General features: G+C 41.3%; 1 long non-coding RNA gene across 1 annotated transcript; it reads right to left on the reverse strand.

The window, feature by feature from the left end:
• Positions 1 to 232: 232 nt before the first annotated feature.
• Positions 233 to 8,194, reverse strand: LOC140699593 (uncharacterized). The gene is made up of 3 exons (XR_012077800.1): positions 7,971 to 8,194; positions 5,306 to 5,420; positions 233 to 363 (listed from the first exon to the last, which is right to left on the reverse strand). It is a non-coding gene; the product is annotated as an uncharacterized lncRNA (long non-coding RNA).
• Between the last annotated feature and the right edge of the window lie 1,923 nt (positions 8,195 to 10,117).

Consider the following 10,117-nt stretch of genomic DNA (forward strand, 5'->3'; position numbering starts at 1 on the left):
CCTGCATCCCAATATGCATAGCAGCACTATTTACAGTAGCCAAGACATGGATACAGCCTAAATGTCCATCAGCGGATGACTGGCTAAAGAAGTGGTATATTTATACAATGGAATACTACTCGGCCATAAAAACTGACAATATAGGGCCATTTGCAGCAACATGGATGCTCCTGGAGAATGTCATTCTAAGTTAAGTAAGCACGGTAACAAGGAATAAAGACAAGTTACCCACATGTACAGTTATTTTGATTAAAATATCCACACAGAAAGCAAGTCACCCCCACGACTGCTGCCAGGAGGAGCATCTGAGTGTAATAGCCCAGCCAAGCAAAGTAGATTCCGAACTTCTCTCCTTAGAATTTCCTGCAGAAAGACAGAAGGAAGTTTCAGAAGACACAAATAATCACTCTGTAGCTTCATCCTCATGTTAATTTATTTTTTCTTTTTTGGGGGGCATAATTAGGTTTATTTATTTGTTTTTAAATGGAGGCATTGGGGATTGAACCCAGGACCTCATGCATGCTAGACATGCACTCTACCACTGAGCTATACGTCCCTCCATCATATTAATTTCTGATTCTAAATCAAGGGGGCCTTAAGTTTAAACCTCCGACTCAATTCACTCTTAAAACATATGCGTTTTCATAGCAGCCCCCAAATTCTACCGTGAAATAAGAAGTGTTTTATGTATCATAGAAATACAGATCACTGGCTCACCTGCTGAAGAGAGATAAATGAGAACAGAGCAAAGGAGGGGACGAGGCTGACTCCAGAGCAGATGCAGGGGATCATCACCACTCACTGGACAGTCTGGCACATTCAACAAATCCCCCCCAAAATCATTCTTAACAGGCTTGACACAAGTGGACATCAACAACTGGCTCAGTCATCTGCTCCTGCCTTATCTCGGGAAAGTCCCTGGAGCAAATGCATCGTAAACCACAGATAATAAGGAAATGGCTGATAATGATAACAACTGGGAGTGCAATGTCTGTCTGACAAAATATTTATAAAACTCATTGTGGGAATGGGAGAGGGCAGGAGGGATGTGACTGAGGAAGGCACTGCCCTGTATTCTTTGTATCTAGCACGTCTGTTGTTCCTAGGTTTTAAAACCTCTTCTCAGTTAATCTGGAGTAGATGGAACAGGCCAGGGAGGCAAGATTAGAAGAAAGGAGGCAGGGCATGAAGTGGTGCCAGGCTGATCCTAAAAGGGAGACCGACACAGACAGGCAGACACAGAGAGTTTAGGGATGAGGTGGAACAATGAGACGGCGGCTCAGGTGTTTCTTGCTTTTGCTGATAATTCCCTCAACTGGCTCACTGCTGACTCGGCAGTGCTGGGTAAAACCTGTGGATTTCCTCAGCTCTGAGTTCTCTCTGAGGCTTCCGGCTCAGTCTGGAGCTGAGATGAGTTCCGTGGGCTTAGCCTAAGGGGGACTCAGCTCTGAGAATAGCCTGGAATCCTGGAAAACTTCACGCAGGAATCCCTTGGGCTGGACCAGCACTCACAGGGCTGCTGTGAGACCAGCTCCATCGTCAGAGACATGGGCGTGGACCATTCCATGGGGAAAAGGGCTGAGCCCGATGCCAAATCAGATAGGAGCGACAAAGTGTGTTCATTCTCATGTGACTGGGCTTTGTGGCCTGGATCACGGGTGGCAGGCTCAGGATGGTGTCTGGCAGAGAAAACCCTGGCAATGGGTTTGAGATGTCTTGGACTCTTTCTTGTTAAGCTTTTTGTAATACATTCTTATCAACTATCCATCCTGAAAATGCCAAATTCAAAACTGAAAGAATGTTAGAATTTGCCTGCTCTAACTGCCCAATGGTAAACACACCCTGCTACAGTTACAGAGCTGGTCAGGCAGCCTCTACCTGGATATTTACAGTGACGGGGAGTTCATTACTTCCAAAGGTTACAAGTCGGCAGGAAGGTCAGACAGAATTTTTGAACCTTAAACAGTTGTCTGCCTCCTAGTCCTTGCTGAAAGGCAAGGAATAATGAGGATCCCTTCAAATGTAGTTTTGCTGATTGTTATCTCTCTCTGTCAAAAGCACCCCAATTCTTAACATAAATTTTTCAAAATTCAGCTTTGATTTCTTTTTAGCAAAGTAATGCCATACATTTAATAAAGAGTCAAACAGTTCTCGAACACCGATTGTAAAAAGGAGCAGTTCCCAACAACTGCCCCATTTCCTGGCCAGAAAAAACCACGTTCAGCTCCTACTGCTGACTCTTGGAATACTTACTCCCTTTCTCTGACTAATATCCTTGTAACACAGCCTACTGACTTTTTCAGCTTTATGTATCACCTATTTAACTTTCTATTTTGGAAAATGAGGATTCAGATCTCTTTCAAACCCCATCTCATCTACATACCCAAATCTTTTTTCTTCCAACCTTTTAATACAATTACATTATAATTTTCATCAGTTCAGTATCCTTGCTTTACATTATTATTACTCTGTACAGACTATTCAAAGCTGTAGCAATTTGTGCTAGTCTTACCTTTTCTTCCCTACTTTGTTTTCCTGGAGTTAATAATTGTCTTGGTGGTTCATAGCTTAGATTTCTGTGCACTTAACAATTCAACCTCAGACCTTCTCTTAACGAACAACTTTCACAATACTTTCCAATACATTGTCTACAAATTTCATCTCCTTGAATAAATCTCTTCAGATCTCCTTCCACATGGATTAACGACATGCTAGTCTTGTCACAGAGCTCAAGGGGCCACTAGTGGGAAGTAACAAGGGAATACATGGACCAGGAGCAGGGAAAAGATCAACATAATTGCCTTAGCAATACATACTTAAAATAGTGGGAAAATTGTTTTCTTTACAAACACAAACACACACACAAACCCCAAAAGCCCATAAAGAATGATTAAAGAGCGGTCAAACCCATTGCCCTGCCTTCAAATTCTGTATAACATAAAACAAAAATAACAGAAGGAAGATATCATATAAATATGAATCTCAAGGGGGATTGGGTACACTCAGTGGCAGAGTGTGTGCTCAGCATGCATAAGGTCCTAGATTCAATCTTCAGTACCTCCATTAGAAAAAAAAATTAAAAAGAAAAAAAATTATCAATTTTAAATATTTACATATTAACAAATATCCTCCTTTAAAACTGTGTTCTAAAGGATAACCCGGGTTAAGGAGAAAGTGCCTCTTCGTGACTGATCCTGCTGATAATTGAGGGAGGAAATTAGAGTATGACCACATGAAATAAAATTCCTTATGAAATAATGATCCTGGGTGACAATCATTTTTGGCTGCTGTCATCACAAAAAAGAGAGTCAACTGTAATATTATGTACCTTATGACAGGAGTACAAAACTTCACATAACAAATATTTTTGCATAAAGCTGAACCTCAATCAGACCAAGCTTTTAGGGGAGGATTAAATCACTTAGCTAAAGCCAATACATAGGATGGAGAAACAAGTCTAACACCATAGGGGAGAATGAAATCAGCCAAACAGGAAACAGAGAAACCCCTCAGCAATTTCAAGGAAAATGAGAAACAGGAAAATTTTAGATTAGAACGCACTTGAGAGATATGCTAGCTGCAATGCCTGAATCTTGTCTGGATCTTGATTTCAACCCCAAAACTACTTAAAAGTGTATTCTTGTGACAAGCAGGGAATTACTTTGTAACCCTAAAAAAAAAGGAATATTCCAATTTTATTTGAAAGAGAACCTGTCATTTCACTAATGAAAGGTTAAGCTATGTAGGATTGTCTTCAAAATGACCCCGTAGTGGGGAAAGGGAGGAGATGGAGATGAAAGATGCAACAACAGTGACTCTGAGTTTATAATTCTGGAGCTGGGTGACTGATACAGGCAGGCTGGCTGTACTGTTCTCTCTATTTCTGTACATGTTTGAATCTTTCCATAAAATGTGAAACAACAAATAGACTTCAGTGTTTTTAAACCCTCACTTTGAAGGTTAAGAGGTTTGCCCAAGTAGGTGGGCAACTGCATGGGGCACTGAGAAAAGAAAGAACAGACACCTGGCTCCAGACCGACCTGGGGCTACCTTGACCCTCCTCTTCTCCTAACCATCCACAGCCAGCCCATAACTGAATCCTGTCAGCCCCACTCCCCAAACGCATTCCTCATTGGCTCCCACCATCTCTCATCTGGCCCAATCCAAGAGCCTCCTACCTGGCCTCCCTGCTTCCTGGGTCCCTGCCATACATTCTCCACATTATCTTTGCAAAATGTGAGTGAGAGAAAATTACTTTAGTGCTTAAGCTATCATGACTGCTTCTCAGTGCGCTTAGAGTCTACACTCCTTTCCGTGCTCCTGATGCCCTTCTAAACCTCGCGTCTCATCACTCTCACCAGCGCTGGCTCCAGTATCTCCTCAAACCTGCTGAGCACATTTGTGCCTCAGGGCCAATGGACAAGCTGCCTCTATTCCATGGGTGACTTTTCCCAGATCTTCAAATTCCAGCCTCCTTATCGCCATCTCAGCTCACATGTAACCTACTCAAAGATAGCTTTCTTAACTCACTTCCCCCCAAGTCTCCCATCTCAACACTGTGTTATTTCTTCATTTCAATCTGACATTGTTTCCTTATTTGCCCGATTATTTTTGTTTTCTCGGTTGTCCTTGGCCTCCATCCCCCCAGCAGCCTTGCCCAAACAGCATAAGCTCCCGGGGAGCAGCCGGCGCTGGTGCTCTGAGAAGACACATGCTGAGAGCGACATTACAATCACGTGGTGTAGTGAAACGGTGTCGAACAGCAGATACAGAAAAGCAGTGAGAATTTCTCTCTTATTTTATAATTTAAATGAAATATAACATTTACTCCTATTTAATGAAGAATTTGGTAGGTCTTTTTTCCCAGTTCCTAGGCAGCAACCGCTAAAGCCTCGAAATTTCCCAAGATAGGAGTGTCTTTGCTATTCATGGTGGAACCTTGGATGGCTTGTGTTCATGAGATGACTCAGGATGGGGAGTGGCCAGCCAGAGACACCAACCATGTGATTAGAAGAGTGGGGCTTTAAGCTTTGTGACAAGTGAGTGGCCACCAGGAGAGGAAGGGGCTCAAAGTTTAGGGCTAAGGAAAGGTTTGACTTACAGTTAGGGTTTGGGTTAGCCATGTAGGTAATGACCCAATAAATCATGGCTTTGAAATAAAGCCTGCAGTAAAAACTTGGGGCAACGAAGCTCAGAGCTCCTGTGAGCTTCCTGGTTGTTAACACTCTTGGAGGACTGTCACACTCACATGCCATGAGGACAACCCTGAGCCCTTCCCACTGGAGTGCTCTCCACAACAGCTCACCTGATGAGACCTAAGGGCTGCTGCTTGTCTGTGCTTCGAGGAGGAGCCCATTCCCTGTACAGAAGGCCCTGATCGCTGGGGCAGCTGACGTCCTCTGACGGAGGCTGAAGTGGCACTGGGAATCAGAAGCAAACAGGTGAGTGTCACTGTCACAAAATGCTCACATGTTCTGTTGATAAAATTTGGTTCTAACACTTCATGGTCATTTGTAAATAAGGGGCCCTCACTTGCCAGGAGGGATGGCGGTACCATATAATTTTTCATAATTCTCACCCAGGATTAATATTAACCCCTTGAGGGTCATTTGCAAACGTGATTGGAAAGGAACGCTTGGATGTCACAGTCCTGGGACCACCGTGGGTACCTGGTGAGAGTCTTGCAGATGCTTAATGTACTACAACCGGGCTAGTCTTCCACAGCAAAAATCTAGGCCACCCAAGTGCCCAAACTGCTGCAGTGGAGGGACACCTGATGGTCCAGCCCCCTCTTTGGGCACCCAGAGGAACCTGGACTCTGGCAGGTTAGGGGCAGGGTCAATTCTAAAACCCAGGCATTTTTGTCCCCACAATTCAGTAGTTATTCGGTGACAGCACATGGAATATAAACAACAAAGTAACTTGACATGATGTTATATATTTAGCTTACTCAAGAAACAAAGTTTAAATCCAGTCATTCTCCTTCCCACCTGACCTACTTTCCTTTCTCTTGTACTAGCACCAGATTATTACCCACCCAGCCTTAACATGGGTCCTGACTCCACTTACCTCCCTCCCAAACACCACATGAGATGATTCCTCAGCCTGGATGTGGGACCAGCAATTACAAGAAGCTTTAGTGGAAAAGAACTGGTTATGCACAGATGCCAACTAAACACTGTAGAATCCTGGTGTCCCGCATTAGTAATCATGACAGCTGTTTGCAAGTGTCCCAAAGTTCATTTAAGACTCTCACTGCTAATTATGCTGGAACATAAATATGAAACATGTGGACTGCTGGGCTGGACTGCTAAGCTGGGTCTCTAATCCAGGAAGCTCAGTGTCTGCTCCCTGCACCCAGCTCCCTGTTCTGTTCATGCATGTGCATCAAGAAGCTGTTTAGTGTCCATTTTAATATCTTAAACAGTGCACTTCAATATTATCTTCATCCACATATACGTGTACCACACAGTAGTAATGATCAATCTTAGTATTTGCTTTCTTTGGTCTTAGAGAGTCAGACAAACAGACAGCAAAGATAACAAAGTCATAGAGGGCTATAATATAGTATTTCCTTTATTTCAATGACAGGATTTATTTAAAGAGCTTAGATATAACATCCTTGCATTTATGGCATCATTAAGCGTCTGAAGCTGTTACATTATAAAAACTTCATTTCTAGCGAGATGTTATCAGTTAGAGAAGCGCTCCTAAATTTGAGGGGTTGCTGTCATCTCAGACGGAGTCCCTAAAAAATGTCAGCAATCTGCAGTATTGCCATCATGACAAGAACCCAGACAGATGAAATTTGGAAAGCCCTGTGGCTTTCTAGTGCACAGACAGAAAATGGTATTTCAGAGGGAAAAGCCTGAATTACAGAAAGTGATAAATGAAATGGTCTAACATGCATTTCCCTTTCAAAGAACTAATACGTCTTTGGTCGATAATAACATCTGTCAGAAATTATGAAAAGAGCTGACAGATGCATAGTACTTAATATAAGCCAGGGCTGTTGTATCACTGACACAGATTCATTAATCCCCATAGCATCTCTACGAGGTTGGTACTACAATTATCCCCATTTTATTGGTGAGGAACTTGATAGACACAGAGGGTAAATGACATTTACAAGGTCGACAGCGGGAAACCAACACAGGTGTTCCAGCTTGACTCTACGCTCTTGGCCACTTCTCTTTTTTTTTTTGGTGGTGGGGAGATAATAAGGTAATTCTGGTGGGGGGTGGGGAGGTAATTAGGGTTATATGTCTATTTTAGAGGACGTGATGGGGGCTGAACCCAGGACCTTATGCTTGCTAAGCATGCGCCCCATCACTTGAGCTGTGCCCTCCCCTCTAGAGTCTATGCTCTTAGGTTCTAATCCTCACTGTCCCACATGGTAACTGTGGGGGAAGTACAGTTCATTCATTCGCTCGTTAAACTCAGCCTTCCCGGTGCCTGAGATTCAGCAGTGAACAAGACAACATGCTTCCTGCCTTAAATGAGCTTGTCGCCTCCTGATATATTATCTTCATTTTACCCAGGAAGAAACAAGGTCAAGAAGATTAGCCTTTTCCTGTTAACACCGGAGGATACATGAGGTGCTTTATTTCAATTCTGCCATTTGACTTACACCATGGGGAGGGAAAGCTGCCTTGCAAATCCTGGAGCTCACAAACCTGTTAATCCTGAATTTTTTTTAACACTGTCTCTTACTTGATACTTGATCTGAGAAAGGATGAAGCAAACCTAAAAATGTTCTAAGAGAGCTTGTGGTTTATACAAGGTAACTAACCAGCCACTGTTTACTATCCTAACAGGAATCTGTAGGCATATTTCTTTTCTTTCTCTTTTTTCCTTTTTATGGGCAGCTTTTAAAAACCAAATCAAACCAACCAAACCAAATCACTGATAATTCAACAGCAGGTTCTAAATCACCCCCAAGACAGCAGCTAAACTCGGTTTAGACTTACAATGCGGTTTCTGGTGGTTGGATTGGAGAATGTATCTCTATGCTGAATATAAAAGTCATTGACGGAGCTCTTCTCAAATAGGGCAAAGAAAAGCTCTTGTTCCGGTTGTTGATACTTTCATCCATTTGGAGGACTTTCATAAAACATCTGAAGTTATCAAAGGCTGAGGACCGGGTTTTCAGATCATTGGGCTTCAGAGGCAATATTATGTGCAGTATCTCAGCTTATGTACAGAACACCTCCCACAGGGGATGTACTTTTGCAAATACAAGCTTGTCATCCAAAACCTATATTGGGAGAATGAAAACACAAACCGGGAAAGTATTTTCACATTTTTAGTACACAGATTTTTCTTACGTTGCTGGTAGTTAAAGCACTTGTGCAAACACACACATATGTCACACTGGTAAAAGTGAAGATATAATAAAAATAGATTTGCAATCCATCATACATTTTTGCCTTAAAGATAATTTCTTTGTTGAAATTACTGAAAAGTTATTTAAAATCCTTACATTTCCTTCATAAAATAACAAATGTTTTAGATGAAGAAAAGCAAACTTGTTAATTTTTAGTCCAAATTAGTAACTAAAAATAGAAACACCAAAATATTCTTTGCAGTGGTATTGTAATGACAATTTTTTAAATTTCTGAAACCTAGAACTGTTTACATATCTGTTCAATATAGTGTTAAACAGCAATTAAAAGGGATTTAAAAGATTTATATTTATTGATATGGAATATATAATAAAAGGAGAAAGAAAAAAATGTGAAATAATAATTTTCCTTTTTGGATGGGAAAAATATCTACATTTGAACAAAAAAAGTTTAGAAGGATTTTATGATTCTTTATGTATAATTAAGGTACAGATGATTTTTAATTCCACTGTTCTTTCATTTTCAATTTTGGGGGGTAACTTTTTATAATAAAAAAATCTTTAAAAAGTTTCTTGCATAAATACATTAATAGATATATTTATGACTATATTCTCTGGCTATTAAAAAAGATCTCCTAACTGTAGATCTGAAACATACATTCCATAATGCAGATTCTGAGTGACTCGCCTCCCAGCCCACAGCGAAGGCACGGCTAGTGTGACATGTTTCAAATACCATTCCAAGGAACTTGCAGGCTCCCAGCCAATGGCTGCAAGGGGACTGACACTGATCCGGTTGCTCCCAGCTGCAGACCATCACAGATGAGTTTAGATCCACAGGCTCATATATTCTCTGTCAAAAGAAATCAGAAAATGTTAGGCTTTTACTTTCACCAGGGAAAAGAAGTTTTTTTTTATGCAAAAAAATAACAACAAACCAATTTGAACCTGATGAAAAGACATTTACTCAAAACAGCACAGTAGCAATGAAGGTGCTCTGGCAGACAGGGACTTGTTGGATTCCTGTGAGTGCTGGACTCCTCACATGGAATTCCCTTGGCACTCCAGAAGGCCTGTGGTTTTCCTCATGGGTTTGTGGCCATAAGTGGCGCACAAAAGTCTCTGGCTTTGCCACAATTTCAAAGCCTTTTTGGCTTATGAAAGGTTTTGTCCTCAAATGGAGTTTTCTTGAGTCCAGTCACTGATGTCATTTACCAGAGTTACAGTCCAGATCTGATATTCTAGACTCTTAAAATCTTGCAGACATTCAAATGGTTCAGGTTTGGATGTGTATTCACCTCTGCAGGCCTGGACCAAGTCTGATAAAGACACCCGGACAAGTTCAGCAAAATAAAAAGAAATTTTCCTCTCTGCAAGACTGAAATGTCTGTGAAGCTATAAAAACATCTGCACCTACAAAAATAGGGAACCAACTCATCAATAACATATCTATCCATAATGCATGGACATTCAAAATAAATACTGTATTTACTCCTATTAAATTCTATCTGGTTTTTGCCAAACTGTGTCCTAAACTGAAAGGAAAGTATGTAAATGTAGAGAATTTTTTACCTTTTAAAAGAAAAAGGAACCCTCCTACTCGGTTGGTGGGAATGTAAATTGGTGCAGCCTCTATGGAGGACAGAAAAGAGGTTCCATAAAAAAATGAAAATAGACTTCCGTGTGATCCAGCAATCCCATTCATGGGTATATGTTTGGAGAAAAATTTAATTCAAAAAGACACATGCACCCCAATGTTCACAGCAGCACTAT

Source organism: Vicugna pacos, chromosome 11, assembly GCF_048564905.1.
Source record: "Vicugna pacos chromosome 11, VicPac4, whole genome shotgun sequence".
In the NCBI taxonomy this organism is placed as follows: Eukaryota; Metazoa; Chordata; class Mammalia; order Artiodactyla; family Camelidae; genus Vicugna; species Vicugna pacos.